Raw genomic sequence first — 22,214 nt, forward strand, 5'->3', positions numbered from 1 at the left:
AGCCAGAGTCCATCATTTACCCTGATATTAAAACGCCGAAATTACATAAATTTGGGTGACAGATACAAATAAAATTTATAATAATGTATGTTGAACTTGCGAATTTCACCGATGAAATCTTTTCAAATGTTAATCTATGCAAACAGCATGTTTTGACACTTGTATGGACGGTAACGAGTTTTCGCACTTTTCTGTGCATAATCGATGTTACTCGGATCCTGTGCCTTTGCCGTTTAAACCTCATGCTCCTCAGTACTTCACTGTTTCTCCTAGCACCATGGGAGAAGATGTTTCGGTAATTTTGTAACAAAATAATCATGAGCGTTTGAAAGTGGCTCAGCCTACAAGTTTCGATTGCGCCCTTCCGTCTAAACACGTGCGTCGCTATCCGTCTTCCTATAAGACCGAGGAACTCTTCTACTGTCACAGAGACAATCTATTTGTTACGGACATTCTTAAACTGTCAAGCTTCACAATACCACACAAAGCTATAATGGTCAACAAAACAGCTACTGGAGGCGCCGGGTATCGATCCCGGTACCTCTCACATGCTAAGCGAGCGCTCTACCATCTGAGCTACGCCCCCAGACACGAGAGTTTGTGCTTCGACATCGTACACCCGTTCCCAGGTCAGCGCTCTGGGTGCCAGCCCGACCACGCCCTCCTCTCCCCCCCCCCCCCCCCCCCCCCCCCCCAGTCGACCACTCTGCCACCATGCGTGCCAGCGAAACCTTGGCCACGCACACAGACTGTGTCACCAGGAAATCTCAAGCAGCTGGGGGCGTAGCTCAGATGGTCAGCAAACAATGTACCGACTAACATTTTCTTCAGACCAGAGGAAAGTTACTACCCTCAGGCAAAAAATAACGCAGTGATATGGTTAATGGGCAAATAAACAAGTTATGTTTTTAACAATATTGGGAGCGATGAACATATTGAATACAAGATGCCGGCCGCGGTGGTCTAGTGGTTCTAGGCGCGCAGTCCGGAACCGCGGGACTGCTACGGTCGCAGGTTCGAATCCTGCCTGGGGCATGGATGTGTGTGATGTCCTTAGGTTAGTTAGGTTTAAGTAGTTCTAAGTTCTAGGGGACTGATGGCCACAGAAGTTAAGTCCCATAGTGCTCAGAGCCATTTGAACCATTTGAATACAAGATGTATATGGAAAATGAATTCGAGAAAATACTCAAATATCAGAATCACAATAAGAAATATGGTAACATGCTCCGAATTGTCTTCAACCGAATGGGTATAGGTTAGGAACTGGATTCCTAGTAGAGAGGGAATGGATTGGGTCACGTTCCCGACCCTAACCTCACCTGCAAGTCACACATGAAAAATAAATCAGCAGTACAGCAGATACAAGAATATGGCGAGAAACATCTGGTGTCTGATATAAAGGAAGATCTTGAACTCCCTATAGATGCGTTTAGAAGGCTGGAACTGTCAAAAATAACAAGGCAGTGAAATATTTTGCGATGTCGCTGTTCGGGACTTCTCTTCTGTCCATGTAATTTACCCTGGAAAGAACACATATCAAGGATTTACTGAATGATTAATTTGGGTCTGGGAAATAATGATGAGGAACCGGCTGCAGAAGAAGAAAATGTGCATGCTGAACTGCCACCAGTTGAAGGTGACAGTGAAGGTGCTAAATTGTGCTACTACTAAAGACTCATTTTTTGAATGCTGTAATTCATGACTGCAATTATCTGTCACCTTATTTATGCCATTTCATTGTAGCCATTTTTGTTACTGTTTCTAGTGAATAAAAAAAAAATATGGTAGAGCGCTCGCTTAGCATGTGAGAGGTACCGGGATCGATACCCGGCGCCTCCAGATACGATTTTGGGGAAAAAATTGAGTCACGATATTTTGACCGTGCAAAGGTAGAATAATCATTAGTCTCGTAATTAGTGGTTGAAATTAACGGCTTGACGAGAAATAAACTGTCTTTTAAAAAAAAATTTGAATTTAATTTTTAAAGCGAAAGGTTTAAATTTATCTACAGCACGAGAAGATCCTATAGAAATTAACATTTTATATAGCTTTTTGGTGACCTTTCTATATATGATGATAGCGTTTTGTTGGGGTGACATGAAGAATAAATAAACCCTCCATTATTATATCATTGATTTACGTTTACTGTTATGATCAATAATTTATGATCATAAGATTAAGTTACCTTAGAGATAACAGCGTAATTGTTTCCGAAAGCTCATGCCGGCAAACCAGATTTTCGAATTCGATGTTGGATTAAGAAAAATTTTGGGGGCAGGAGCCTAGTAATTAGGATTGTTCGGCCTTTAAACTCTTACATGATATGAGTACAGACCGGCGTGAGTCAGGTTGGTTTCTATCCTATGACTGTTTACTCATAGCCGGCCGCGGTGGCCGAGCGGTTCTAGGCGCTTCAGTCCGGAACCTCGCGACTGCTACGGTCTCGGGTTCGAATCCTGCCTCGGGCATGGATGTGTGTGATGTCCTTAGGTTAGTTAGGTTTAAGTAGTTCTAAGTTCTAGGGGACTGATGACCTCAGATGTTGAGTCCCATAGTGCTCAGAACCATTCGAATTTGTTTACTCATATTAGTGCGAAAGGACCATGTGGGTAAAATATTTTTTATATTATTGATTGTTATTAATTCATTACTATTTTGACAGATTAATGTGTTGAATTTAGAATTCATTTATGTAGATTTTTTCTACAAGTAGTATTGATACTTTATGATTTATTTACATTAACTTTGAAATTTCTTCCTTTGGCTATTTGTGTTTTACTTAGTGTGGCTTTTTTAACTTTATTGGAGCGTACGGCTTTAGGCTATATCCAAATTCGTAAGGGTCCAAATAAAGTAGGATTTTTTGGTATTCCTCAACCTTTTATTGAAGTTGCTATTCTGTCTAATTAGTTGCCTTATTATTTTTCCCCCCTTTTCAATATAATAATTTCCTTCGCTGCTTGGGTAATTTTTCCCTATTTGACGTCTATGTTTTCTTTTTCTTATGGGTTTTTATTTTTCTTATGTTGTACTAGACTAGGTATTTATACTGTAATAATTGATCTCCAAATTCAGATTATTCTTTGATAGGTTCTTTAGGTTCTGTTGCTCAGACCATTTCATATGATGTTAGACTAGCCTTGATTTTATTATTTTTAATTATTTAATTAGTAGTTTTAATATATTTGATTTTATTAGTTACCAAATATATCGTTGATTTATTATTATATCTTTTCCTTTAGCCTTAGCTTGTTTTGCTTCTTGTTTAGCTGAAACTAACCGAACTCCTTCTGAATTTGCTGAAGGGGAGCCTGAATTAGTTTTAGGTTTTAATACCGAGTATGGTGCAGGCGGTTTTTACTTTGATTTTTTTGGCGGAATATACTACAATTGTTTTTATAGGTATGTTATTAGCTTTAACTTTTTTAGGGGATGATTTTTTATTCTTTTATATTTTTTAATCTCTGTACTTTGTCATTTCGATTTATTCGAGTTCGAGGGATTTTACCACTATTTCCTTATGATAAGCTAATGTATTTAGCGTGAAAGAGTTCTTTTGCTGTATCCGTCGGAACATCAAAACGTGATGACCAGCAAAGTGCTTAAAGGAGCAGCGTGGAAGGGGGCTGCATTGATCCTTTTATTCTGAGTTTGTCACAAGCAACCTTCGTAGCCGAGATCGCTAACGCTCATCAGCGTGTCGGCGCACTATGCAGAAGTAGTAAGCTCGAATCTTGGTGATGGAGAAAATGTTCATCACGAAAATTTCGCTAGTAAAGGGAGAAGTCCAAAGCCTGTGACAATACTGATCTGTCTGTCCGACCAGCGAATCACCTCGCTGTTGTTCGCTGTAGGCTGTATTACGGTGAGTCAGGAGGGAAGGTACACGCTTTGAGGGGCGGTAGTATTGAAGATTCTGAACAATAAAAGTCGTATGAACGTATGTCCTGTACTTAAGTCTCCGAGGAAACTAATGAAAACAATGGGGAACAGGACAAATGTAGGTGATTGCAACTGCGACTGTTGTGTCGGTAGCTGGGCCGACACCGTGAAGTTGATGGCTGAAAATGAAATGCTAGACTAACGCTGTAGCCGATAGGGCACGCAAGGCTAAAGCAGACGGGCGTGAAGTCTGGAACAAGAGAACTTATAAATGAATAAGAAGAAAAGTATGTAGATGCTTATTACTTATCTTTTTATTAGTCCTTGGAATACATCTCTCTTGAATACTCGTAAGCTATAGGCACTGATACAAATGGCGCCTTGCTAGTTCGTTGCCATTAACTTAGCTGATGGCTATTCTGTCTCTCGGCTAATGAGAGAGAAAGGCTTCATACAACTGGGCGGTAGCTAGGTTCTCGTACAACTGGTCGGTAGCTAGGTTCTCGTACAACTGGGGCGAGTCCTCTCTCGTATCACGAGACCTGCCTTGGTGGTGGCGCTAGGTCTGCGATCACAGTGGCGACACGCGGGTCCGACATGTACTACATGGACCGCGGCCGATTTAAGCTACCACCTAGCACGTGTGGTGTCTGGCGGTGACACCACATTCCTCCCCCGCAAATCGGCGAACGGTCGTGAGATAAGGCTTCCGCCCGCCGTGGGGAGGACCACATGTTGACGTATGCGATGAGGTGGGGAGCCTAACAACAGGCGAGGCTGTGCCACCCGCACCCGGCCATCCGGTCCGAGGGGAGCTAGGAAACGCCTGCAAAACTAGTCCAGGGTGCACGTCAACATGCGGTGTATGCGCCCGTAATAAGACAGGAGGGACCGAAGGGTCGATTTCCATGGCGTCGGGGTAGCCGACGCGCGATGACGTCATGTGGTCCGGAGCGGGCGGGAGTTCCATGGCGGAGGACAGCTGGTCACGGGAAGCGATCGGCGGCGCGTGACCCTGGGATGCGCTTGGCGGCTGCAGCGAAGCGTCGAATGCGGGCGGCGCCGGCGGGAGAACAAGCGGCGGCGGCGGCGGCTGCTGCTGCTGCGGCGGCGGCGGCGCGTCGCCATGGGGCAAAATGGAAGGCATCGTCGGTAACACCTGGGGATGAGGCGAGCCAGTAGATGGGTCCCCAGGGCGCTGACCGGACGGCACCGTCGCTGAAAGCAGACGGGGAGCGGCAGAACCCGAGCGACGACAGAGGCGCAGGTGATTGAGATGCCGACGCACCTCACCAGAGGCCCCCAAAACCAAATACATCGCGCGGCCGAGGCAGCGAAGAATGCGCCCTGCGAGCCAACGCCGTGAACCTCGATAGGTGCGATAAAATACAACGTCGCCTGGAGCAAAAGCAGGAGTCTGCCGCTGCACAGGAACCTGATGCGGCGGATGCAGCAAAGACATCAAGGTGCGATGAGGACGACCGTGGAGCAACTCAGCCGGCGAGCGCCCATCTCGGGGCTGAGAGCGATACGAAGACAAAAAGAGCAACAATGCGTCCTCCCGAGAATGCGACTCTTTCAATTTCAACATCTGTGACTTGAAAGTCCGGACCAATCGTTCAGCGGCACCGTTGGACTGAGGCGAAAACGGCGCGGATGTCAGATGTTGAATACCATTGGCCTGGCAGAATGACTGAAATTCTGCGGACATGAATTGTGGGCCATTGTCGGAAACAATAGTCTGCGGAAGACCTTCAATGCAAAAGATAGCAGACAACGCTTGGATGGTGGCGGAGGACGTCGTGGAAGACATCCGGACAACAAAAGGAAAATTACTGAAGGCGTCGACCAGAACCAACCATCGAGCATTCCAGAATGGACCAGCAAAATCAATGTGCAAGCGTTGCCAAGGGGAAGTGGCTTTTGGCCACGCAAAGACTTTCCGCGGCGGTGCGGACTGTTGTTCGGCACACGCCGGGCACGAAGAACACATATTCGTAATCGCAGCATCGATTCCGAACCAAGTACAGTGCTGACGAGCAAGTTGTTTCGTTCGCACTATACCCCAATGTCCTTGGTGAAGAAGCCGTAAAACAGAGGACTGTAACGAACGTGGGACCACGACTCTGGACTGATCATTATCAGAACGCAACAACAAAACACCACGTCGAACAAAAAGTCTCTCCTTGTGAGCAAAAAATCGGCGAACCAACGGATCCTCGATCCGAGACTTTGACAAAGGCCATTGCGTAGCAACAAAACGTAAAACAGTAGCAAGGACAGGGTCAGCAGCTGTGGCTGTAGCTACACGACGAAAATCAATCGGAAACGATTCGACCACTTCATCGGTTTCCGAATCAATGAACATGCAAGCAAGTTCGGAAGAATCGAATGCTTTATCCTCAGCAACAGGCAAACGGGACAACGCATCGGCGTTTCCGTGCTTAGCAGTGGACCGATACAAGATATCGTAGCGGTACTGCGAGAGGAAAATAGACCAGCGAATGAATTTCTGCGCTGTACGTGGAGGTACAGGCTTGGTCGGATGAAAAAGCGATGTCAAAGGTTTGTGGTCTGTGATGATGGTAAAGTGACGACCATACAAGAAATCATGGAACTTAGTAACACCAAACACGAGAGCCAAAGCTTCTTTCTCTATCTGTGAATAATTTCTTTGCGCAGACGAGAGCAATTTGGACGCAAAGGCAATAGGGCGATCATGGGAGCCAACTTTGTGCGCAAGCACAGCACCGATCCCGAAATCCGATGCATCTACCATCAACAAAAGGGGTTTCTGGGGATCGAATGGCGTAAGGCAAGTATTAGAAAGCAACGCCGATTTCAACTGGCGAAAGGCGCGTTCGCATTCCGTCGTCCAGACGAACGGAACACCTTTACGGCGTAAGCGATGAAGCGGAGCTGAAATGGAAGAGGCATTGCGCACATATTTATGGTAATAGTTAATTTTACCCAACACACTCTGTAGCTGTTTCAGATTTTGAGGGGAAGGCAAATCGTGTATGGCACGGAGGTGCTCTGGACTTGGATGTATGCCTTGGGCATTAATGACATGTCCCAGGTATGGTAAGTCACGAGCAAAAAACACACATTTGTCCTTCCTCAAGCGAAGACCATTTTGCCGCAAGACCTGAAATAATGTTCGTAAATTCGCAAGATGATCTTCTTCTGTCTGTCCGGAGATCACTATATCGTCCAGATAGTTTGCTGCAGTAGGGACCGACGCACAAATAGTTTGTAAATATTGCTGAAACAAGGCAGGGGCGGATGCACACCCGAAAGGCAGTCTTTTGAAGCGGTACAATCCAAGATGCGTGTTAACCACCAATACGCGCTGGGATTCGTCGTCCACCGGTATTTGCAAGTACGCATCGGCTAGGTCCAACTTTGAAAAATATTTTCCCGGGCACAGTTTAGCAAAAAGATCTTCCGGGCTGGGCAAAGGAAAAGTAGCAGTCACTAGCTGTGGATTCACTGTGGCCTTGAAGTCCACGCAAAGTCTCAATTTTCCGGAAGGTTTTGGCAAAATTACTAAGGGTGAGGCCCAGAGAGAAGCTTGCACACGTTCAATTACCCCCTGTGATTCGAGATCGTGTAACGTTCTTGCGACCTCATCACGCAATGCGTGGGGAACATTGCGCGCCCTGAAAAATTTCGGTTGCGCGTTTACCTTCAGTTCTAAATGTGCTTCATAGTTTTTAGCGCAACCTAAGCCCGGTGCAAAAATGTCTGCAAATTCGTCACACAGCCGAGAAACACTGTCTGTAGGCACAGTCTGATTCACTGATAGGACCTGATTTACAATAGACATGTTAAACAACTGAAATAAATCTAGACCAAACAAGTTCACTGCAGAAGAAGAACGAAGAACGTAAAAGGACACAAGTTTTGTTTGTCCCTTGTATGTTGCAAGAAGGCTGCACTGTCCTAACACAGGAATTTTTTTGTCCGGAATATGTAGTTAGCTTAACATTTGCGGAACGCAACGGAGGTGTGCCCAGTTGTTTGTACGTGTCATGATTGAGCAATGAAACTGCAGCTCCGGTATCGAGCTGGAATGGTATCACTTTGCCTTCAAAGTCTAAGTCCACAAAAAGTTTATTGTCCTGCTGACGACAAGAGCGACTGTTTTGTGCAATTTGAATAGACGCTGGTACAGAATCACTTGCTAATTGACGTGATTTCCGGCGACGTCGACGCACAGTTTTTGTGGGACGATCACAGTCACTGTTAGAGAAAGTGTCACTGGACGAAGTGGAATTAACGACATGAATGTCCATAGGCGAAGGTCCACGAGCCTGAGTGTCCTTGGTTCGATTCCGGCGCGAAGCAAAGGGCCTGGAATGATTGTGATTGTCTGATCTGAGCTTTTTCTGGCAAACACTTTGAACATGTCCTTTCTTATTGCAGAAAAAGCAAATAGCTTGGCGTGACGGGCAATGTTCACGCGAATGTCGAGTAGCACACCGCGGGCATGATTTCACTGCATTTGTGGGCTGGCGCGGCACACCTGGCTTAGCACGCGGCGGTCGCTGTGTCGACGTGCGCAAGGCCCGGTTACCGGGCCGCGCAGCGCGTCCAGCGGGCCGGTTAATGTTACACACGGCTGGCGAAGTTTCAAAAGATTCCTGAGCACAGTCAAGTGTGTCCTGTCTATCCAATATGTCTATCACTTGTTGAAGGGAGGGATTAACTAGTTTCAAAATTTGCTCCCGTATGCGAACATCAGAAACGTTCTGTGCAATTGCATCACGCACCATTGTATCTGAATAAGAAAGACCACAGTCACATTCAAAGGCACAGTCCCTAGTAAGTCCTTGCAATGTTGCTACCCACTCCCTATTAGTTTGACCGGCCGTACGTTTTGTACGAAAGAACGTATACCGTTTTGCAACCACATTAACTGTTTCTTTGAAATAGGCATCTAATGCAGACAAAATTTCCTCGTATGACAGAGTTGCTACGTCTCGTCGGGGAAACAATTTCACTATCACACGGTAGGTGGACACACCGACACAAGAAAGCAAAAACGGCTGCCGCTCTTTACCTTGAATTCTGTAGGCAGCAAGGTGGAAGGTGAACTGCCGAGACCACTCTTGCCACGTCTCATCGGCTGCCACGTATGGTCGAAAGGGAGGTGCAACAGCGTTTAGTGGCAGCGGTAGCGAAGAAGCGGCGGCGGCCGCATCGGTTTGAATGGTACGTTGACCCTGGACGAGTTGTCCAAGGGCATCCAGTAACGCCTGCGTCTGCTGAGTCTGCAAGCGATAAAATTCGGACAGTACATCTGGAGAATGTGGCGAAGCCATGACACAATTAAATGTAAGCAATCAGAAAACACTTTAAATCGTCGCCAATGTCACAAACGAATTAATACAAACTCTTTTGCTCGTCGCCAATAAATGTTGTGTCGGTAGCTGGGCCGACACCGTGAAGTTGATGGCTGAAAATGAAATGCTAGACTAACGCTGTAGCCGATAGGGCACGCAAGGCTAAAGCAGACGGGCGTGAAGTCTGGAACATGAGAACTTATAAATGAATAAGAAGAAAAGTATGTAGATGCTTATTGCTTATCTTTTTATTAGTCCTTGGAATACATCTCTCTTGAATACTCGTAAGCTATAGGCACTGATACAAATGGCGCCTTGCTAGTTCGTTGCCATTAACTTAGCTGATGGCTATTCTGTCTCTCGGCTAATGAGAGAGAAAGGCTTCATACAACTGGGCGGTAGCTAGGTTCTCGTACAACTGGTCGGTAGCTAGGTTCTCGTACAACTGGGGCGAGTCCTCTCTCGTATCACGAGACCTGCCTTGGTGGTGGCGCTAGGTCTGCGATCACAGTGGCGACACGCGGGTCCGACATGTACTACATGGACCGCGGCCGATTTAAGCTACCACCTAGCACGTGTGGTGTCTGGCGGTGACACCACAGCGACCTAATGTTTTGTTTAATTGTTTACATTTCCTCACAAAAGATGTTCAGAGAGTCACCGGCCAACTGCAGTGCATTTGCAGCTCTTGTAGACCGCTGCTGTGTTATTGATCGGAGCTCATTAGTACGCTCCTTTACTTGAGTAAAAGCATGATCAATCCGAGCGAGAGGTTTCTTCTTTGTGTCCACTCTGCTCTTGCAGACTCCGCTCTTAACCCTTTGTTGCCTGACGGTACTTAAAAGTACCAGTAAGTTTTGACTCTCATTATTTTCTCGTGGTGCAGTTTCGTGATCTGAGAGCCTGTCGGTGCGTAACAGTAACTCTGCTCTACTGTTTCATAGTTGTTATTGTGCAATACATAGACCTCTCTGGCGGTCAGAGCTTGAAATTGTTTTTCGCGCGCTGCTGTGAAAACAGAAGATTGTATGTGCTTGTTTCCATGGTGTTGCCTGAATTTGTGCGCAATTTATTGAAACTTCCATTGAGTTTTCCATTGTACGTACTTACCTTCTTTGTTTTTTTATAACAGTTTGAAGCATTACGTTACAAGTGAATGAGATAAAGTGGAAAATATAAGGCGGACTTATTAGTACCGTCAGGTTGTGCGAACACTTTATTGTAGCAGCAACGCTTTACCTCTCACTAATTGTTCTGTCCACTTTTTCTCACACAGAAATCCGTAAATACATTTGCCTGTGGAACAATTAGAAAAAAACAGGAAAGGCTTGCCAGGGAATTTACCTAAAGAAAAATGTCTAAATCAAATCACAGAGTGTCATCTTTAGAACTAACAGTATTTCAATGGAAGGAAAATAAAGTAGTGTATTTTGCGTCAAACTTCCATAGCACCGAACAGAGCGTAGTGACAAGAAAACAGAAAGATGGAACTAGTATGACTATACCATGTCCAGTTATTGTATGTGATTACAATAAAAAGATGGGTGGTGTGGATCATGCAGACAGATTACGTTCAACTTATGGTCTTGACAAGCGATCAAAGAAATGGTGGCACCGTCTCTTCTGGGGAGCAATAGAAATTGCTTTTGTCAATGCTTACGTCATTTTCAGTGATCTACATGGGGCACTGCCACTGCTGGAATTCAGGCGTGCTGTGGCACTAGGGCTAATGAATGAACAGCAAGTGCCAAATCTCAAAAAGAGAAACTCTGGTAAAGATGAAATAACTCTCCCAAAGAGAAGAAAGGATAACTTTTCTGTTCCGAAGGATGTACGTCTTGGCAACCGAGGAAACCATTTTGTAGTGTTCAGTTGTAAAAGAGGACGATGCAAAATGTGTGCAAAAAATAAAATTCAGTCGAGACCACATTCACAATGTAGTACATGTAAAGTGTATTTGTGCTGCAATGAGAAAAAGAACTGTTTCCTACAATTTCATGAGGTATCACTAAATATGTGATATGTATATACTGTCAAAAATGTATAGCCAAGTTACTATGTATTGTGAAGTTGCTCTAGAATAAATTTATGCGAAATTAAAAAAAAAATTCAGAAATATCATATTTCTGTTAATTTTCTAATGTAAAAATATTTAATGTTTGTATGGAATAAAGTACAAGTTATAAAAATTGGAGCATTTTTCTGCGCATGTTGTGATTCTGTCCATGGAGTCTGACGGTACTTCTGAGTACCAGGAGAGAAAAAAGTTGCAAAACATAAAATAAAATTTTACAAAAAATCCTACCGTCATTTGAGGCCACAATAGCATAAATTCTGCAAAGAAAATGTTAAAAAGTAAAAATTTTCTTATGTCAGGAAACGAAGGGTTAAGCCAACGCGACAAACAGTAATCTAATGTAGCAGGATTTGGTGACCTCAGCGGCCAAGAAATGACCTCATGGCAACCAATCGAACTCCCAGGATATGTTTCAGTGAGGCATTGTGACGCTGGACGTACAGGCGTACGAAATGGCCAGTAAAGACAACGCTGCGCAGCCTAATGTCACTTTGCGTGTATTCGCACAGCTGTATGTCGGGTACAGTTAAGAAAGGGCATAAGTTCATTTGAAGTTTTTTTGCTCAGAATCGCCAATAGGCCTGCTATCAAGCCTAAAAGCATGTACCTATCTTTCTGACTCCTCCTATGTAAGTTCCGGGTTTCACTGTCTCTATTTTTCCATTTCCATTGGTACACACTACGCTGTATCACGCAAGTATTCTTTTGTCATCAACATGGCGCAGGCACACTTAAAATAACAAAGCATACTGGGCGAAGTAAAGGGAATGCGCTTTTCGGTATAGTATATCTCTCGGTCGCCCGCTAAATTTAATATGGTTCTGAGTTTGTGACTAATGAGAAGATAATCCTAAAAGAATTAGGGATTTTTTTCGCTTTCAGTAATATCAGTGGCCTTGTTGCAGTGGACGAGACGAAGGAGAATGGATACGACAACAGTCTTGATCGCCTATTAATAAACAGAAGTCCCACCATTTTAGTAGCATAATTTGGTCGAAATACTGAATTTCGAATGCGACATTAATTAAATTATTTCAGAAGATCCATTATTGAAAAGAAATCAACATGAGCAAAATTAATTTTACCTTTTAAATAGTAGGTACATTGTTACATTAGAAAGAAAACGAAAGGAAGATACTGAATTTTTTCAAAAGTAAACTAAACAAATAGGAGACCAGTATTATGAATTTAGTGTTGTGGATTCTACACTATGCACTTATTGAGCGAGAGGTTGGAAGTTCAGTGCATACTTTGCAAGTTGTTCTTCGAGTCTAAGGCTTTCAATGAGAAATAGAGTATTCAGATATATGAATTGCTTGTTATATTAATGGTTAAGTATCACAGATACTTTGCTGGCACGTAGCAGGTAAGTAGAAACCTGTATGTTATTTAATTACCAGTGAATGTGCGTCAAATTTAACACTGGTAGGAACTCTGAATTACGTAAAATAACGGCATTATTTTGGCAAATGTGATTGTTATACAAATCGTTGTACGGCAAGTAGTAAAGAACACAGTTATTAAGCTGAGTTGTTGATGTGTAGCACGTTATGTCAGTGGGCAATGGAGACGGTGAACGGCATGTCTCGGCACAGTAAGTTTTTGTGCGTAAGTAGGAAATATGATGACACTCAAACTGCCATACGAAAAGCTGTAATGCTTTTTAAATAGCATAGCTTGCAATTTCAGTATTAACCCGCTAGTAGTTAACTCACTCATACACACACACCTAATAAAGTAGCAGGTCTTTTTTAGTTTATGTACGGAATTGTGCCGAGAGTCAGAAGTAATTTTCAGAATAGTCACGAATGTAAACATACAAAGTTTGCGTCTGAAACAAAAGAGTGAATTTTAAAATTATCTTCAGATAATTATATTCTCCCGTTACTGTATACAATTGGGCACGCTAAGGGTAGAAAGACGGACCACTAACCAGTCAGGGCGGTTATGGAAGATTCGTTTTACAGCGGAACGAAGTCCTACAGTAATTAGGAGAGGAGGTACATCATTCCTAGATGGATGGCTGAGCCAGAGAGAAGAGAGAGCGTCTACGCGCGATTCGACGCTTTGGCCGCGTCTTGCAGCCAACATGTGATTCCTCTCCCTCGCTCCTTATTGTAAGCATGGCGGCACGTGTGGCTGGTCTGTGAGCAGAAATCGGAAATAACCTCTGCTGAGGCTATGGTTTGGCCTCGTACATAGACCGCAGTGAAGTCGTACAGGGTTAGTCTTTGAAAACAGCGACGAAACTTTTAAGTGGGTGAAAATTTAAAATTAACGATAGACATCCGCGATACTCCGCGGATTGGTAGGCGATCTGCACAGAATACTGGATTAAGTACGGTAATGGAAGTATGAGATACTGTGCACTGTTCCATCCGTTAAAAATAGAGGGCGCGCGCGCGCGCCCGTTTGTGTGTGTGTGTGTGTGCGTGTGTGTGTGTGTGTGTGTGTGCGTGTGGTATATTTGAAAATTAGGAACTACACACGTAACTTACGTAGTAACACCAATGTAGTAATTTTGACTGGCTGATGATCGCTAATTGTAGACCAGTCTGCTCATGAAATGACATTTATATTGTAATGGCATAATCTTGCTTTTTTTGACCAGCAAAATTGAAACCACGGCGTTAAAACGATATGGACACATCGTTTATTTATCGATTTTTAAACAAACAACATAAAACACGAAAAAACACAAATGTTTACAGATTTGTTTGGAACGAAAGTTAAAGGTTACAAATATTACAAAAGAATAGACCAATGTTAAAAGTGTTTATTAAATTGCTTAAAGGTTCTAGGTATAACAGAAAACGCTCGTATTTAGGAAAGCATATAGACTTTTATCAGCCAATGTGACGAAGATTGCTGTACATGTAGGAAATAGCTAGAGAAATCAGTAGAGTCAATAGGAGAGTATCAACGGACTGCGCAACCTAATACACAGAAAATATTTATTTATGGTGTTCCTATAGAAGAAGTCTAGATTCCATACATATTGTACACTCCACAGTGTGTTAGATGTGGCATATTACAAACAACTGCACTGATGCACACAGGACGGTTTGTCACAGTGAGTTGATGTCTGTCCGTAACCTTATCGTTATACGTAATTTCCCTCAAAGAAATCAGTAAAACATGGGTAGACACAAGTTTTATCAGGCTATTGGGCCCCATAGGGCTGAAATTTTGCGAGTAAGTCACCTTCTGCACTCAGAATCATTGTTGATGTAATGAGTTAACGGCTTACTCGTATTGCAGTGGAATTCATGTTGTACTTTCTCGGAAACAGCTTCATCGCCTAAAGAATTTTAAGACTGTGTACCTACGAAAATAGCGAGCGTTGCTTAGATCATCACGCCAATAGTAGGTACTACACATCAATTTCGTGCTAATAGCCAGTTTCGCGCTATGTGTTGCCACTTTAATCGTGAATTAATACTTTTATGAGGCAAGTTAGCAGAAATTGTCGGTCCGATGTTCCTCCCTTACGGCATCTCGTAATTAAAGAGAGGTACATGTACATCTTCATCTACATGGTTACTCTGCAATTTACACTTAAGTGCCTGGTAGAGGGTTCATAGAGCCATTTTCGTACTACTTCTCTATCATTCCACTCTCGAATGGCGCGTGGGAAAAAGTAACACCTAAATCTTTCCGTTCGAACTCTGATTTCTCTTATTTTATTATGAAGATCATTTCTCCCTACGTAGGTGGGTGTCAAAAAATTTATTTACGCATGAGAAGAAAAACTTGGTGATTGAAATTTTGTAAATAGATCTGGGCCCTCAAAGAAAACCGCCTTTGTTTCAGTGACTGGCACCCCAACTCGCGTATGACATCAGTGACACTCTCACCCCTATTGCGCGATAACACGAAACGAGCTACCTTTCTTTGCACTTTTTCGATGTCCTCCGTCAAATCCTACCTGGTAAGGATCCCATACCGTGCAGCAATATTCCAGCAGAGGACGGACAAGTGTAATGTAGGCTGTCTCTTTAGTGGGTTTGTCGCATCTTCTAAGTGTTCAGCCAACAAAGCGCACTCTTAGTTTCGCCTTCCCCACAATATTACCTACGTTGTCTTTCCAATTTAAGTTGGTCGTAATTGTAATTCCTAGGTATTTAGTCGAATTTACAGCCCTTAGATTTGTGCGATTTATCGTATACCCAAAATTTATCGGATTTCTTTTAGTACCCATGTCGATGACCTCTCACCTTTCTTTGTTTAGTGCCAATTGCCTCTTATGGCACCACACAGAAATTCTCTCTAGATCATTTTGTAATTGGAATTGATCGTCTGATGATTTTACTACACTGTAAATTACAGCGTCATCTGCAAACAATCTAAGACGGCTGCTCACATTATCACCTAGATCATTTATATAAATGAGGAACAGCAGAGGGCCTATGACACTACCTTCGGAACACCGGATATCACTTCTGTTCTACTCGATGATTTACCGTCTATCACTACGAACTGTGACCTCTCTGTGAGGAAATCACGAATCCAGTCACACAACTGAGACGATACTCCATATGAACGCAATTTGATTAATAGTCGCTTGTGAGGAACGGTATGAAAAGCCTTTTGGAAATCTAGGAACATGGAATCGATCTGAGATCCCTTGTCGACAGCACTCATTACTTCATGAGAATAAAGAGTTAGCTGTGTTGCACAAGAACGGTATTTTCTGAATCCGCGTTGGTTATGTATCAATAAGTCATTTTCTTCAAGTTGATTCATAATGTTCGAGTACAGTATATGTTCAAAAATCCTACTGCAAATTGAGGTCAGTGATATGGGTCTGTAATTTAATGAGTTACTCCTATTTCCTCTCTTGAATATTGGTGTGACCTGTGCTACTTTCCAGTCTTTAAGAATAGACTTTTCGTCAAGTCAGCGGTTGTATATGAATGCTAAGAAGGCGCTATTGCGCCTGCATGCTCTGAGAGGAACCTGACTGGTATACCATCTGGACCGAAATACTTGCCTTTCTTAAGTGATTTGTTTCGCAACACCTAACATATCAACTTTCATGTCACTCATGCTAACAACTGTTTTGATTTCGAATTCTGGAGTATTTACTTGGTCTTCTTTCGTGAAGGAATTACGGAAAACTGTATTCAGTATCTCCGCTTTAGTGGCACCATCATCGGTAACAGTTCCGTCGCTATCGCGCAGTGACGGTATTGACTTTTTTGCCACTGGTGTACTTTACAAATGGTTCAAATGGCTCTAAGCACTATGAGAGTGTACTTTGCATACGACCAGAATCTCTTTGGGTGTTCTACCATATTTTGAGACAATGTTTCAATATTGAAAGCATCTCGCATTGACGTCCGCACCAAATTTCGAGCTTCCGTGAAACTCATCCAGTCTTGGGGATTTTGCGTTCTTCTGAATTTGGCATGCTTTTTTCGTCGCTTCCGCAACAGTGTTCTGAAGTGTTTTGTGTACCACGGTGGATCAGTTCCGTGTCTTATTAACTTATGCTGTATGAGTCTATCTATTGCTGTCGATACTGTATCTTTGAATTTGAGCCATATCTGGTCTACACTTACACAATTAGCTTGGAAGGAATGGAGACCCTCTCTTAGGAAGGCATCAAGCGAATTTTTATCTGCTGTTTTAAATAGATATATTTAGCGTTTACTTTTAGTGGTTTTGGTTGATATGGTTTTGAGCCTCGCTACAATGACCTTGTGTTCACTAATCCCTGTATCCGTCATGACGCTCTCTATCAGATGAGGATTATTTGTGGCTAAGAGGTCAAGTGTGTTCTCACAAGCGTTTACAATTCGTTTGGACTCATGAACTAATTGTTCAAAGTAATTCTCAGAGAAACCATTTAGTACAATTTCGGAAGATTTTTTCTGCCTACCACCGGCTTTGAACATGTATTTTCCACAACAAATCGATGGTAGATTGAAGTGTCCACCAGTTATAACAGTATGAGTGGGGTACTTATTTATAATGAGATTCAAGTTTTCTTTGAAGCGTTCAGCTATTGTATCATCTGAGCCGGGGGGTCGGTAGAAGGAGCCAATTATTATTTTGGTACGGCTGTTGTTTATAACCTCTACCTATAGTAATTCGCAGGAACTATCTATTTCAATTTCAATACAAGATAAACTACTACCAACAGACACAAACACACCACCACCTACTCTATTTAATCTATCCTTACTGAACACGGTTTGCGCCTCTAAAAATTTCGGCGGAATTTATCTCCGGCTTTAGCCAGCTTTCTGTTCCTATAACGATTTCAGCTTCAGTGCTTTCTATCAGCGCTTGAAGCTCTGGTACTTTTTCAACACAGCTACGACAATTTACAACTAAAATACCGACTGTTGCTTGGTCTATTCTCGTCGTTTCTTTGCCCTGTATCCTTCGAGACTGGAACCCTTTTTGATCTTTCCGAGGACTGTCTAACCCAAAAAATCGCCCAGTCCACGCCACACAGCCCCTGCTACCCGTGTAGCCGCCTCCTGTGTGTAGTGGACACCGTAATGCAAGTGTCATTTCACAAGTGGCATGTAACATGGAAACGTCTTGATCGCTAAATACTTTATTTATGACGCTTATCGAGTAATCATCATCATTTGACTTTGGAAAACTTGCACAAAAGAGAGATTAGATAAGCGTTTATATATAAGATCTTCTTTTTTGTCTTTCGTGTAAATTTTGCCACAGTTATCTTACTCGAAACGTGTCATGAATAAAGTATTTACCGACCAAGGCGTTTCCATGGAATTACTATATGCCAAGCCTGGATGGTCGCACACCTTATAAATGGATGACTTCATCAATCAAATGGATTTGAAAGCCCGCGACGAACTATACAGAAATCAACCGACAGATTGCGACCACATGCCAGGATGGCTAGATATCAGCACCTGAAACATTCATCGTGAGCTTGGCCGCGCTACAAGATGGATGTAAACAGAGTAGAACGGCGAGCATAAGTGAAAATTGCCTTTTTCGCTGGCAGAAAAAAAAAAGACTACGAACAGCTGTGGGTGGCAGGGTATCACCCACGAAGGTTATGCTCATTCTACTGTATGACAGACACAGTATTCTGGTGACCCTGTTAGAAACGGCCACACTGTCAATGCCCAATACTATCACAACCTCCTGCTGTACCATCTGCGACGAACACTTCGGTGAAAACGTCCATCACTGCTGTCGTACTCCATGACAACGTACAGCCAACACTGCAGGCGTCATCAATAATTGTGTACAGCGGTCGGGCTGCGAAATCATCTCCCGCCCACCCTACTCACCAGACCTCAGTCCATGCGACTTCGACCTCGTTACACAACTGAAGAAACCATTGAGTAAGAGGCGCTTTGCAAACAGGGCGGATATCCTGACGGCATTTCGGCGACAATCGGCGCACATTAAAGGTAGTAACAGTGGCAATCGACGCTTTCTCCGTCGTTGGAAACGCTGTGTAGGTGAGTGGGTACAATGGGGGACTATTCTGAAGGACATTGTTTGATTCTGATTCATTTTTGTTCCGTTTGTATTCGTGCACAACAAATTTACACAATGTCCAATGCTTGTGTTTCATCTGTATCTTTCCTGTGGCCTCCTGTACTGGAACCCTATATTATATTGGCATTCAGATACACACTGCATTAACGCTTTACTGCACATCGTATAACTCCCATCTTGTCGCATTATTGCAAGGTACGCCTTAGTTGCCATGACTTATGGAATGACGTTCGTATAACTAACTTGAGTAATTCTTAACGCTTGTACACTACTGGCCATAAAAATTGCTACAACAAAAAGAAATTCAGATGATGAAAGAGTATTCATTGGACAAATATATTGTACTAGAACTGACATGTGACTACATTTTCACGCAATTTGAGTGCATAGATCCTGAGAAATCTGTACCCAGAACAACCACCTCTGGCCGTAATAACGGCCTTCATACGCCCGGGCATTGAGTCAAACAGAGCTTGGATGGCGTGTACAGGTTCAGCTGCCCATGCAGCTTCAACACGATACCACAGGTCATCAAGTGTGGTGACTGGCGTGTTGTGACGAGCCAGTTGCTCGGCCACCATTGACCAGACGTTTTCAATTGGTTAGAGATCTGGAGAATGTGCTGGCCAGGGAAGCAGTCGAACATTTTCTGTATCCAGAAAGGCCCGTACAGGACCTGCAACATACGGTCGTGCATTATCCTGCTGAAATGTAGGGTTTCGCAGGGATCGAATGAAGGATAGAGCCACGGGTAGTAACACATCTGAAATGTAACGTCCACTGTTTAAAGTGCCGTCAATGCGAACAAGAGGTGACCGAGACGTGTAACCAATGGCACCCCATACCATCACGCCGGGTGATACGCCAGTATGGCGATGACGAATACACGCTACCAATGTGCGATGTCGCCAAACACGGATGCGACCATCATGATGCTGTAATCAGAACCTGGATTCATCCGAAGAAATGACGTTTTGCCATTCGTTCAGTTCGTCGTTGAGTACACCATCGTAGGCGCTCCTGTCTGTGATGCAACGTTAAGGGTAACCGCAGCCATGGTCTCTGAGCTGATAATCCATGCTGCTGCAAACGTCGTCGAACTGTTCGTGCAGATGGTTGTTGTCATGAAAACGTTCGCATCTGTTGACTCAGGGATCGAGACGTGGCTGCACGATCCGTTCCAGCCATGCGGATAAGATGCCTGTCATCTCGACTGCTAGTGATACGAGGCCGTTGGGATCCAGCACGGGGTTCCGTATTACCCTCCTGAACCCACCGATTCCATATTCTGCTAACAGTCATTGGATCTCGACCAACGCGAGCAGCAATATTGCGATACGATAAACCGCAATCGCGATAGGCTAAAATGCGACCTTTATCAAAGTCGGAAACGTGATGGTACGCATTTCTCCTCCTTACACGAGGCATGACAACAACATTTCACCAGGCAACGCTGGTCAACTGCCGTTTGTGTATGAGAAATCGGTTGGAAACTTTCCTCATGTCAGCACGTTGTAGGTGTCGCCACCGGCGCCAATCTTATGTGAATGCTCTGAATAGCTAATCATTTGCATATCACAGCATCTTCTTCCTGTCGGTTAAATTTCGCGTCTGAAGCACGTCACCTTCGTGGTGTAGCAATTTTAATGGCCAGTAGTGTAGTTAGGGCTTGATGGCTCAACGACATTCCAGAACACATCGTGAAGATATAGAGCACCCATAAGCAGCTGGCGCTGACCTTAGGACAGACTTTAATCTGTGGGTTGCATTATACGAGGGGCATTCAATAAGTAATGCAACACATTTTTCTTCTCGTCCAAGTTTTGTTGAAAAAATGCGGAACTTATTGTGGGATATCGTGGGATATTCCCGCTTCAGCCTCTATAGTTTCACGAAGTTCCGATAGGTAGCGGCGCTATCGGTAGGCTTCAAAATGGCGTCTGTAACGGACGTGTGTTGAAAGTCGAGAGCTGTGACAGTTTGCTTTGATGGAATACCAGAGCGTCACAGAGTGTCTACGGATACGTGGCGGTGAGCAAAAGCACACTGAGTCGTTGGGCGAGGCTATGTCGTCATTGTAACAAGGTCGCGCAAACCTGTCCAATATCCCGCGTGCCGGCAGGCAAAGTCGGATTTTAGCGTGTTCGTCGCCACAAAAATGCTATAGATCTCTTTCTCCATGACAACGCAATACTCCACACAAGTCTGCGCACCCGAGAAGGCGCTCACAAAGCCTCATTGGAGTGTTCTTCTCCATCTATCCTACAGCATGGATCTCATACCCTCCAACTTCCATCTGTTTGGCACAACGAAGGATACACTCTGCAGGAAGCAGTTCGTGGATGATGGGGAGGTTATTGCTGCAGCAAGGCTTGGCTCCATCGTCGACCGGTGGAGTGGTACCGTGTGAACATACAGGTCCTCCTAGTAAGGTGGCGTAAGGCTGTCGCAGGTGAAAAATTGGGTTTTGTAGCCCAAAGAATGGGGAATAGTGTATTGGAATCCTCAATAAAAGCAACCTGCTTTCAGAAGAAAAAGTGTTGCGTTATTTATTGTACACCCCTCGTAATTATGCTAATGGCAGCATAGTAGCACCGCAAATCTTCATTTTATGGTAATCGTAGATCGATAACATTAATTTGACCATTTTGTCATTGCATCCTAGAAGCCCGGGCATAGGTTTCTTCGTACGTTTTGTCTGTGTTCACTTTTGGCGACTTAGTGTAATCAGAATACGGATTTTTAACTGATCTGACTCCTTCTGTTGCAATGTGGTACATCTCTGTTGACTTATGTGTTATTATTATTATTATTATTATTACTATCATCATTACAAACTTCTGGCCGCAATCTAGATGTTTAGCCGTTAATTCAGCGCAGAGGCTTCCTTCTGCAGACGCTGCAGGTGGATCTACCCTTTGTGGGTTTCCATAGAAAGTATTTTACTCAGCGATGTACGTTTTGGATAGCGGTCGTCGTAAACAGTCTTTCCCAGTCATATGACCAGAACAGATGGTATAAAAGAAGGGAACGGGACCCGATACCATACCAACAGATTTTGTCGTGCCTACCTTTGCTGACAGTAGTTAGATTGGTTTTCTACGAATTTTACCCACGGCTGCTGTACGAAGATGAATTTTAAAATCTGAGAAGAGTGTTGCTCTTTTCTTATCACGACAGCGCTTCATAATGCAATGATAATTAAATCAAGACCCCGAGCTGTCGACAGGCGTTGATATACATCAACGGGGACAGTTGAAAATATGTGCCCCAACCGGGACTCGAACACGGGATCTCCGGCTTACATGGCAGACGCTCTATCCATCTGAGCCACCTTTTTTTTGTCCGTCGACTTTCTGAGTACGTATCAACAGTTTTATTCAGTTTACGAAACGTCTTGATTTTGG

General features: G+C 43.7%; 1 non-coding gene across 1 annotated transcript; it reads right to left on the bottom strand.

Moving 5' to 3' along the window:
* Window positions 1–513: 513 nt before the first annotated feature.
* Trnaa-agc lies at window positions 514–586 on the bottom strand. Its single transcript has one exon. It is a non-coding gene; the product is annotated as a tRNA-Ala (tRNA).
* Between the last annotated feature and the right edge of the window lie 21,628 nt (window positions 587–22,214).

The sequence above is a fragment of the Schistocerca piceifrons genome, chromosome 1 (assembly GCF_021461385.2).
Source record: "Schistocerca piceifrons isolate TAMUIC-IGC-003096 chromosome 1, iqSchPice1.1, whole genome shotgun sequence".
Lineage (NCBI taxonomy): Eukaryota > Metazoa > Arthropoda > Insecta > Orthoptera > Acrididae > Schistocerca > Schistocerca piceifrons.